This window comes from Ceratotherium simum, chromosome X, assembly GCF_057802395.1.
Source record: "Ceratotherium simum simum isolate JZ-2026a chromosome X, ASM5780239v1, whole genome shotgun sequence".
Classification (NCBI taxonomy): Eukaryota; Metazoa; Chordata; class Mammalia; order Perissodactyla; family Rhinocerotidae; genus Ceratotherium; species Ceratotherium simum.
In genome coordinates, this window is record NC_141940.1 from 106,622,769 (window position 1) to 106,633,938 (window position 11,170).

Below are 11,170 nucleotides of genomic sequence, written 5' to 3' on the forward strand. Positions count from 1 at the left end.
TCTGCTGGCTTTATGCCAACACCCTGGTCCAATGCTATTACTTCTCTAAGTTCCCAGAAGGAGAATTCAGAGGACAATACATTGGGGGATCCCTATCTAGAACCTTCTAGGGCTAACGGTAGAGGCAAGACTGTGAGGCCTTCTGTCTTTTGGGATAGGGGGTTCCCTCAACCCCTACTCAATATCCTTACCTTACCCCTGGCAGGGCCTGGATTCCTCTCTCTGCTGACGCGATGCCGCCCCCCTCACAACAGTCGCATCTCCTTCAGACTCCAAAGACGGAAGTCAGTATGCGACACATCCGGTTACGCCCGCCTGGGGCCTCCCGGGGCTGACAGCAGGGGTGGGACGATAAGGGCCGTGACTCTGTTATGGTCTTGGTGGTACTTAAAATCCTGTCTTTGGAGGTAAGGCCTCATTTTGGCTCCCGTTTCATTGATTAAAGGCTCCTTGAGAAATATCACCACCCTGTAAGCTCTGGACAGTTTCTCAACTTAAACTCTTGCAAACAACGGGTCTGCATCCGAGGCGTGATATGAGATCGAAAAGCTGCAGCAGAAGGTAGCGGGGCCAGGACAGGTTCTGAGCTGTCAGAGAAAATGCATAGTGATGATGGGATCTCTTCACTAGTCAAACTTTGACTTTGGGGAACATTCCGTTTGATAAGATCTACTTTCTACAGGGAAGAGGCAGATCTGCATAATTTTGTGAGAGCCAGGTCTTTTGATCTTATCTAATATTGTGCAGTGTAGTGAAATTCATTTTAATTTTGACTCTCATTTATAATAAATATAACAAGTATATATATATAATATATATACATATATATGTTCTATAATATATTATAGAACATATCTTTACATGTTCTAATAATTACTGCTTTGTATGGCAAGGCTCTTGATTTTACTGTAGTTATCTATACACCAGCTTTCTGAATTCACTTATACATTTGAATAATCCATGGCCTTTCCATTTGGATTTTCTAAAATGATGATCGTATTTACAACAAATAATTTCTATTTCTTTTTAATATTCCCAACTTTTATTTATTTTTGTATTCATATCCTCTGGCTATGCATTCTGGTCCAGTTTTGAACAGTAGAGTTGGTAGCATACTGCTATGTCTTGTTCCTTACATTAATGGGAAGGCTATTAACATTTCACATTTTACATTTAAGTTTGTTTGCTATAGATTTTAGGAAATGGAAGTCTCCTTCTAATGTTTGTGTGCTAAATGGTATTATGCATTCGTGTTGAATTTTTTTTCAAAAGCTGATCAAATGCCTATTTTAATCTTGTCTGTTAATGTGGTAATATTTTAGGCAGTTTTCTTTCTAATGTTGCATCATCTTTACATTCTTGGATTCAGCCTCTTTTTTTCTATTAATTCACTGCTATATTGAACCTTCTATGAATTTATTTAGGATCTTTGCCTGTATGTGGGTGAGCTTGGCTCAAGTGTTCTGTTTTCAGGGTGTCCTCAGCTCGTTTTCTTTTTTTTTTTTTTTTTTTAAAGATTTTATTTTTATTCATTTTTTTCCCCCCAAAGCCCCAGCAGATAGTTGTATGTCATAGGTTCACATCCTTCTAGTTGCTGTACGTGGGACTCGGCCTCGCGCTGGACGGAGAAGTGGTGCCTTGGGGCGCGCCCGGGATCCGAACCCAGGCCGCCAGCATCAGAGCGCGCGCACTTAACCGCTAAGCCACAGAGCCGGCCCTCAGCTCGTTTTCTTATCAAGGAAAGCTAGCCTGGGAAAATGAGTTGAAAAATTTCCCATCTTTTTGTATGCTTTGGATGTGTTTACACAAGGTGGTGGCTAATTTTTTGCTTATTATTTGGTAGAACTGGCCTCCAACTGCATTGTTCTGAAATATTTAAAGGTGGCTGGAACTTTGAGGACAGTTTCAGTTTGTATTTCTCAATTACAGTTTTCTATTTCTGTTTGGACCAACTGAGTAACAAATAATATTTTTCTAAATAACAGTCTATTTTCACTTGGGGTTTCAAATTTAATGGCTACATATATATTCTATTTATTGTAGCAATTCTCAAACATATACAACAGTAGAGACAATAGTATAATAAAACCAATATACCTGACATCAGAACCAACAATCATCAATACATGGCTAATCTGGTTCCATTTATACCCATACTTACCCCCCTCTCAGCTACTGAAATAATGAGAAGCAAATTTTAGATATCATACATCTCATCTTTAAATATTTCAGTATCTATTTCTAAGAGATAAGTATCCTTTATGAATCATAAACCAATGACACATATCCTACCTTAAAAAATTAACTCCTTAATATCATTAAATGTCCAGTTATTTTTCACAGTCACCTGGATGACACACATATATGTATGTATGTGTATATATATACTTTTTTTTTTTTTTGGTGAGGAAGATTGGCCCTAAGCTAACACCTGTTGCCAATCCTCCTCTTTTTTCTTAAGGGACATTGGACATGTACTAACATCTGTGCCATTCTTCCTCTATTTTGTATGTGGGTTGCTGCCACAGCATGGCTTTGATTAATGGTGTAGGTCCGTGCCTGGGATCCGAACCAGTGAACCCTAGGCCGCCAAAGTGGAGCACGTAAACTTAACCACTATTGCCACTGGGCAAGCCCCTTGACATATATATTTTTTAATTTTTTTCCTTGAATTATGGTCAAATAAAATCTATTCATTGTCATTGCTTTTTTTTTTTTTGAAGTCTCCAATTGCTTCTTTTTTTTTTTTTTGTGAGGAAGATCAGCCCTGAGCTAACATCCATGCTAATCCTCCTCTTTTTGCTGAGGAAGACTGGCTCTGAGCTAACATCTATTGCCAATCCTCCTCCTTTTTTGCCCCAAAGCCCCAGTACATAGTTGTATGCCATAGTTGCACATCCTTCTAGTTGCTGGATGTGGGACACGGCCTCAGCATGGCCGGAGAAGTGGTGCATCGGTGCGCGCCTGGGATCCGAACCAGGGCCACCAGTAGTGGAGCACGTGCACTTAACCGCTAAGCCACGGGGCCGGCCCATCATTGCTTTTTATGTTCATTAATTTATAGATACTACCCCCCCACACACACACATGCATACATTACCTCTTTTTCCTTATTTTTTTGTTGGAAAAAAACCACATCTTATGTTCTGTCCAGTTTCATATGGCCTGGATTTTGCTGATTGCAACACTGGTGTCCTTCTCCCCCTGTATTTCTTTAAATCAGTAGATGTTTGATGAGATTAAGGTTTAACTTTTTCTCTCTCATTTTTTGTTTGGAAAGAGCACTCCATAGGTGATCCTGTGAACTTTCATTATGAGGAACCTAACGTCTGTCTCCCTTTGTGTTGATGTTTGCAGTCTTTGAAGATTAGCATATTTATCCATTAATTAGTTGAGGGTTAAACAATGTTAATTTTCTATTTCTGTCATTCCTTCTGAGTTTATTAGATGAAATATATCTTTAGGTAGAAACCTATCCTTGTCCACCATTTGGTAATGATATTTATAGTGTTCTCTTATAATGTTTAGATTCCCTCTGCATCTATATTTTGTACAATATTATTTAACTAATATCACTTACTTCTGTTTCTTTCTTTTGTAATTAATGATACCTATAAAACCGTCAGTTAAATCAATCTTTTCAAAGAAGAGGCTTTTGTTAATTGGCTCCCTTCCCTTCTAATTCATCATTTCTTCATTTGTCTTCATTATTTCCTACGTTCTATTTCTTTGGGTTTAATATGGTATTCTTCCTCCAGTTTCTTGAAATTTTTGCGTGTTTTAAATATTTCTATTTTTTGGCCATTGGGATTTTAATTTCAATAACTATATTTTTATTTCTAGATATTGTTCCAGTTCTTTTTCAAATTAGCCTGTTCTTTTTCCCAATTTCTTGTTCCTACAGTCTCTTTGCTTTCTTTTCTCTTTGATACATATACAATTGAATAATTGACATGTAACATTATGTTAGTTTCAAGTGTACAACATAATGATTCAATATTTGTATATATTGTGAAATGATGACCATAATAAGTCTAGTTAACATCTATCACCACATAAAGTTACAATTTTTTTTTCTTCTGATGAGAACTTTTAAGATCTACCCTTTTCAACTTTCAAATATACAATACAGTATTGTTAACTATAGTCACCATGCTGTATGTTATATTCCCAGGATTTATTTATTTTATAACTGGAAGTTTGTATACCTTTGAGCAGCTTCACCCACCATCCACCCCCTGCTTCTGGCAACCACCAATCAGTTATATGAGTTCTTGTTTCTTTTTTAGGCTCCACATATAAGTGAGATCATATGGTATTGTCTTTCTCTGTCTGACTTATTTCACTTAGCATAATGCCCTCAAGATCCATCCATGTTGTCATTTATGGCAAGGTTTAATTCTTTTTTTGTGGCTGAATAATATTCCATTGAATGTATATACACCACATTTTCTTTATCCATTCATCCATCAAAGGACACTTAGGTTGTTTGCATATCTTGGCTATTGTAAATAATGCTGCAGTGAACATAAGGGTGCATATATCTTTTAGTGTTTTAATTTTCTTTCAACTACCCAGAAGTGGAATTGCTGGATCATATGGTAGTTCTATTTTTAATTTTTTGAGGAACCCCAATACTATTTTTCATAATGGCTGCACTATTTTTTAAATAAATCCATTTAAGGCTATAAATATCCCTCTGAGTACCACTTGGGCTGTTTCACACAAGTAACACTATAGAGCTTTATGTGTAGTACTGGAAGTTTTTACAAGCTGAATATGTTTCTGTATTCCTTATGCTCCTAGAATGTTTTGAATATATATACACACACACATACACAAATACTAGTGAGTGCAGAAAATTATTTGTGAGAAGGATGTAAAGAGGAGAGAAGCAGAGAATTATTTAGAGGAGGTTTTAGGGTCTCAGAGGTGTTTTGCTTTGTTTTGTTTTGGTTATGTATGATATAAGAGACTTGACTACATTTAACTGCTTGTGACTTACTTGAGTTTTTCCTAGGTATGAAAAGAGGATTTCACATTAGAAAATCAAACAATATAATTAGCTAAGTGCAACTGTCAGAGAATATTCAGGAAAACAGAAATTACTCTAAATGTATAACTCAGGTAGAATTTAATGCAAGAAATTGGTTTTTCAAGTGATGGAGAAGCCAAACAGGGTAGAGTCAGGCAAACCAATACTTAGCAACTTAAGGAAGTCACTCCCATCTCTAGTGTAGAGGGACAAAGAGAGGAGGTAATGTTACTGGAGACTGGAAGTTGGGGTGAACAGGATCTAGAACCGTGGTTAACCAATATGATGGGGGCTAAAGCCATGGAGAAGATTTAGCCATTGAAAGAGAAGCCACCTGTTGCAGAGAGGGAGAAGGAGAAAACCTCTGGCTGTTTCTGTCCTCCTGGGCTATAATCTGCTGGTATCCTTGTTGCCTGAACCGTGATAGCAGCCAAATATTAGAGAACCTAGGAACTGCAGCCTGCAGGAATTATCTCCTGAACACTAGTGAGCAGAGCAAGGAAAGAGTAAGGAATGGATCTTAGGGCAAATAAGTACAGAACTGGCATACCACATTGACAGATTAAATGAGAAAAATATCTAAGTTGATAAAGAAAACTTTTATAAAAATCAATATTAATTCATGATAAAAAGAGATATTATCAAACTAGATAATAGATATCTAAAAAAAACTGTATAGCAGACATCATACTTAGTGGGAAAACATTGGAAATTGGGAGTTAGATAAGAATAGTTACTATCACTATTTTTATTCCACATTGTAATAGAGGTACCTGCCAGTGCAGTAAAAGGAAACAAATGAAATAAAAGAGTTAGGTATTGGAAAGTAAGATGCTTTAGTTGTCAGTTCTCCCCGAAATGATCTCTAAGTTCAACAAAATGTTCATCGAAATCCCAGCAGGCATTTTTTTTTTTTTTAGAAATTGATACACTGTAAAATTTATATGGAAATACAATGGACCAAGAGTAGCCAAAATAACTTTGAAAAAGAAAAGGGAAATTGGAGGACTAACACTACCTGCTTTCAAGACTTACTAAAAATTACAATAATCAAGACAGTGTGCTATTTTTGTAAAGATAGACAAATAGATCATTGGGACAGAATAGAAAGACCAGCAATAGACCCTAATATATATGGGCAACTGATTGTCAACAGTGGTACAAAAGCAATTCAGTGAAGAAAAGATCATCTTTTCAAAAAATGATACTGGAACAATTGGAAATACACATACACATACACACACACACATACACAAACTTTGATCCATTCCTTTCACTATGTAAAAAAATTAACATAAAATGGATCACAGATCTAAATGTAAAATCCAAAACTATAAAACTGCTTGAAGGAAACATAGGAGAAAACTTCTGGGTTCTCGGGCTAGGCAAAGATTTCTTAGATACAACTCTAAAAGAACAATTCATAAAAGAATAAATTGATAAGTTGGATTTCACTAAAATTAAAAACCTCTGTTCCTCAAAAGACACTGCTAAGAGAATGAAGACAATCCATAGAGTGGGAGAAAATATTTGCAAAACATATATATAATAAAGGACCTGTATCTAGCATTTATAAAGACCTTTCAAAACTCAATAATAAGAAAACAAACAACCCAATATAAATGGTCAAAAGGTTTGAACAGACAATTCACAGAAGACAGTTATGAATTACAAAGAAATACATGAAAAGATGCTCAACATCGTTAATCATTAGCGAAATAAAAATTAAAATCCCAATGAGATAACACTATACGCATATTAGAATGTTCACAGTAAAAAGACTGCTCATACCAAGTATTGCCAAGAGTGTGAAGGAACTTTCATGCATTGCTGGTGGGGATGTGAACTCGTACATCCACTTTGGAAAACAATTTGGCAGTTTCTTAAAAAGTTAACTATATACCTGCAATATGACCTAGCTATTATACAACCAGATATTTACCTCAGAGAAATAAAAGCTTATACTCACGCAAAAAATGTATAGATTAAAGTTCATAGCATCTTTATTTGTATTAGTGAAAAACTGGAAATAACTCAAATGCCTGCCAACAGGTGGGTAAACTGTGGTATATACATAGAATGGACTATTATTCAGCAGTAAAAGGACTAACTATTGATACATGCTATAACATGCATGAATCTCTAAGTAATTATTTTGAGTGAAAGCAGCCAGAAAAAATAACACATACTATATGATTCCATTTATATAAAATTCTAGGGAATGAAAGCAAATGTATAGTGACATAAAGAATATCTTTCAGTGGCTGCCTGTGGGAGGGATGTGAAAGAGATTACACAGGAGCATGAGGAACCTTTTGGGGGTGATGGATATATTCATAAGGATGATTGTCATGGTGCTTACATGAATGTATACATATGCCAAAACTTATAAAATTGTGAGCCTTAAATAGATGCAATTTATTGTATGTCAGTTACATCTTAATAAAGCTATTAAAAATTCTAGAACAAGTCAATCTAATCTATAGTTAAAATCAGGACCGTGGAAGAGGAGTGATATGCAGGTGGTCTATTGGAATTGGCTGGGAAAGGCATGACTGATTTTTGTGAGGTGGTACAATAATACTATATCTTGATAGGGGATGGGTTACACATGTGTATGCATTTGTACACTTAGGTTTTGTAAATATGCTCTATGAATATTATATAATAGGAAGAATACAAATATGATTCAGAATAGAACAAAATGAACTTTAAGGAAACATGAATACCAATTTTTATTGATAGTGCTAAATCATCCACTTTATTTAATCCATTGATAAAACATAAGTCAAATATTACTTATTCCCTCTTAGTTTTGTATACAGCAAATATTTGAGTAATTTTACATGTATTTTCACATGGCTGTGATGGTATTATATATATATATACAATTTTTCAACTGATCTTTCTACCTGTTAGACGTTTTAGGCTCATCTTACTCCTTTATCTAGAATCAGTTTCTAATATTTGTTGGTCATTATTACCTCAATCCCAAATATCACAATAACAAAGAGAATCCGGTAACAGTGCTTTGTAATTAAGGCTAAATAAGTTCTAGATAAGTAATTTTTGAAGCCAGAACTATTTAAAAAAAAACATGTAGGTAGTTTAACCATGTACAATGTTGCTAGTAGATATTCCTTATTACCATAATGGAAGCACATTACTGTATCATTACCGTAAAAGTACAGGAAATATTCAATAAGTTTTTTTAAATGAAAGAGAATAATAAACTAACTTACCACACGTTTATGTGACCTAAAGGCATAAGTCCCAAAGAAGACAGTAAGAAGTAGTGTGTGAGAAATTTGTATATTCCCTAGTCCCTGTTTAGAAGGATAAGCTTTTTGACTGTTCATCTCACAGGTAGGTGGTACTTTGCTCAAAATAGGCTACCCCTCTTTGAGCTTGGTAACCACATTGATCTCTGTGCTTTACCTATGCATTTGATATGGTCATTCTCATGCAGATCATATTTTGATATTCACATTGATTTTTTTAACCACAAACCAACTATTAAGATATAACTTATTATTTTGGCAAGTAATTCATGCAACAGGCATCCTTACCCCATCTCTACTACTTCTTTCATCCCTGAACTCCATGTGGAATCAGTGATCCTCCACTCAGCAGCCACAACCTGACGGCTTATGGTCACTACTTCACTGATAAGGTCTTATGCACTAATACTCACCACTTCCTTAATCTTTGCCCCATTCTTTAAGCCTTAACCAATTATTGACTCTGTTTCCATATCTGTCTCCAGGGATTAGACTTGAGGATGAGTTGAGATTTTTGGCAACATAGGATTATTTTTAAAGGAAAACTAAATACTTTCATCATCATATAACATAGATATAACAACCATCAACATTTTTGTTTTAATTTTTTTACTTTTCTCTATTTTTTAGCATTCTGTGTAGCAATTAGGGACTATTAGCATTGCCTTTTTCCAGTTTCTAGATCTGAAAACAAGAATAATAGAAGGAATCACAGACTTCAAACATCCTCAAATTAATAGTACTGTGGTGAATGTCCAAAGTCTCTTTTTTTATGTCTACTTATATCTGGATTTTTAGGGCCCAATCCTAAGCATGGAGTCATGCTGATACTATATCTAAAGGACATTTAACAGTATTCGTAGTCTACTGAGTTGAAAAATTTCTTAAAGGGTCAAAAATGTACTCCAGTTCTAGCTTTCAAGTTTCCTATAATGACATCAAGTGCAACTGCATAGAAATGATTGACTAAAACTGTACCTATTCTTCTGACTAGTCCTTGTTCTTTGGCGATAGAAATAACTTTGTGATGTTGTCCAGAATTCTAACCCCACCAGCACCAGTATTCTGGTCAACACTGGGGCCAGTAAATTAATCCTGGTGCTGAGGAAATCCAGGAAGAAGATATTCCCTGCAAACACTATAGCAGTATAGATAACTATGACATGGAATTAGTAATTTTGCTGCCCATGTGTATGCAGAACTCAGTGACAATACCTGCAGCTTCACAACTGGATGTAAAACTGCATGTCCCCCCTCCTCCACAGGAGTACATGTTTGAAATTGTGCAGTACCTGAAATTATAAAGGAAAAAAGACATGAGGAAGGGGATAGAACAAAAGCCTGTGGCAGAGTCATGAAAATTTTCAGTAATTAAATACCTTTGTTTCCCCCTATATTCTTGCACAAAATCCCATACAAACATTGTGTGCAACTATTTGAGATAATTATATGAAATAATCAATGCAAACTATGAGTAGAATGAATTTATTTCCTATATTTTTAAGTTGTTCATGCTGCTTGAACACAGAAGAAATTCAGATAAGAATTAGTAAAGGAACTTATAGTGATGTGGCTTAAATATTCACACATATTCCTCAAATATATGTGAATAAAATAAATATAAATTTATATATAACATAAATATATAAATAATATTGAAACATATATACATTTATATTTATATCTAACATATATAAATATATAGTATATACACATATATATTATTCTTACAGTTTTGACAACAAAGTAAAAAATATGAACATAAACAAGTAAAAATAATGTATATGTAACAATATAGAGTTTACTTTTATCATTATTACTTAACCTCAGTGAGTTTGATGATCTGTTAAAAAATGAGTGCAGTGCTATAAGTAGACAAGTTAAAATGGTTGTAGAGTCACTTTGATAAATAACTGACATCAAAAGTATATTTCTTGATTTACTTCCACTCTTCACCATATTACATCTCTCATTTTTTAATGATATATTTGAAGCTAGTTAAGTGATCTGAAGAAGTTCAAACTGGTGATGCATTTTAAAATTTATCATAAAACAAAATAGCAAAATTAAAAATTTAAATGCTATGTTTACACATTTTAAAGGCTAATTTTGTTTGCTTTTTGTTTGCAAATAGGAAAAATGGTGGTTGCTGTCAAGAACTGTGAAAAGGCTAAGATTTTTATCCTTCTTGCAAGCTAACAAGTTAGCCTGTCACAGTTTCATGGATGCTGACAGAAGACACGAGGCTGTTGGGTAAGAGACAAAGAACTTTATTACTCATAGCAATGGTAGTAGCCAGAGTATTTGCATTTTCTTACACTGGTTACTCAAGCCCCAGTAACCATAGAGTGACGTGAAGAGGGCCAAGTGACACCTGAACGTGCAGTGAGTTGCATTGCAGGAGAGGAACCCTGTGCTTAGGAAACGCGAATCTTGTATAATGGGCAGTGAGCATGCCTTCCCCCTGCTCTGCAGACGTTACATATATCTTCCAAGGCTGTTTGCTACACAAACTTTCTTGAAAAGATCGTCTGGAGCAAAGGGCAACCAGTGCCTCACAAAATATACAGAAATGCAAGAGACCCGTGGAGAATTGTCCCCTAACCATTACAATTCTATTTAATAGTTAAAATCATTTGTGTAGTTGATATTCTCCTTCTTAGACCTAAACTCTGGGTGAAGTAATATGAATGGATTTACTTGGGGCAAAAAACACCTTTACAAAAATGTATTGTCTCACTCAATCCATTTTCTTAACATCCATCTGTTGCATATTTTATCGGGAGAAAATAAACAGTAGGACATAAATTAAAATCCACATAACAAATTGGTTTCATATATTATACGTTTAAGT